The following is a 708-nucleotide window of genomic DNA, read 5'->3' as shown; positions in this document are numbered from 1 at the left end:
ACGTCGCACTGCTCCTTGGGCAGGGGCCATTGGCGTGTTACGCAGTATTTGGCTCCCGAAACCAGGTCGACCTCATGACGCACACCTCGGTCCGGAGTTAGGACTGAAGGCGGGTCTTTGGAAACGACGTCTCGAAATTCCTTCACCAAAGGATAGTACGGATCCAAGGGATTTCGTAGGATCGACAATCCACTTCGTGATGACGAGTTTATCTCCTCGTCCGGTCGTACAATGACCACTTCGGCCAAATCGCCTGCTTTCAGGGCACTGCCGAGCTCTTCAAGGGACATCTCGTTCATCTCAAGAAGAGCATCTACTGCAGGCATAGCCTCGAGGCGGACGTTGCCATTTTCCTCCCCCATCATACCGTTGACGACGGTGTATAACTGTGCGCCATCGTCTACGGTAGACACACCCTGGATTAGGGTCGACGGCCGGCGTCTTGCAGCAAGCATACGGCGTCGCCGTCGCCTCTGTTCAGAGGTTCTATGTCTCGGTGAGACCAGAGTGAGCACACACTCCGCGTATCCGGTGTCACCCTCACTTTCCGCTCCTTTGGAGCTCCAACATTATCCACAAGATCCGACGAAGAACTGCTGACCCCGCAGTCTTCGTCCAGTGGACAACGTGCCAATCCACGCGCATCAGAAGAGCCGCGCCCAAGATGCAGCGACTGCTTCGCAACGAGAGCTGTGCTTAGTGATTTAC

The sequence above is a fragment of the Plasmopara halstedii genome (assembly GCF_900000015.1).
Source record: "Plasmopara halstedii genome assembly, contig: Scaffold_287, whole genome shotgun sequence".
Lineage (NCBI taxonomy): Eukaryota > Oomycota > Peronosporomycetes > Peronosporales > Peronosporaceae > Plasmopara > Plasmopara halstedii.
Note: the sequence above shows the minus strand (reverse complement) of the source record.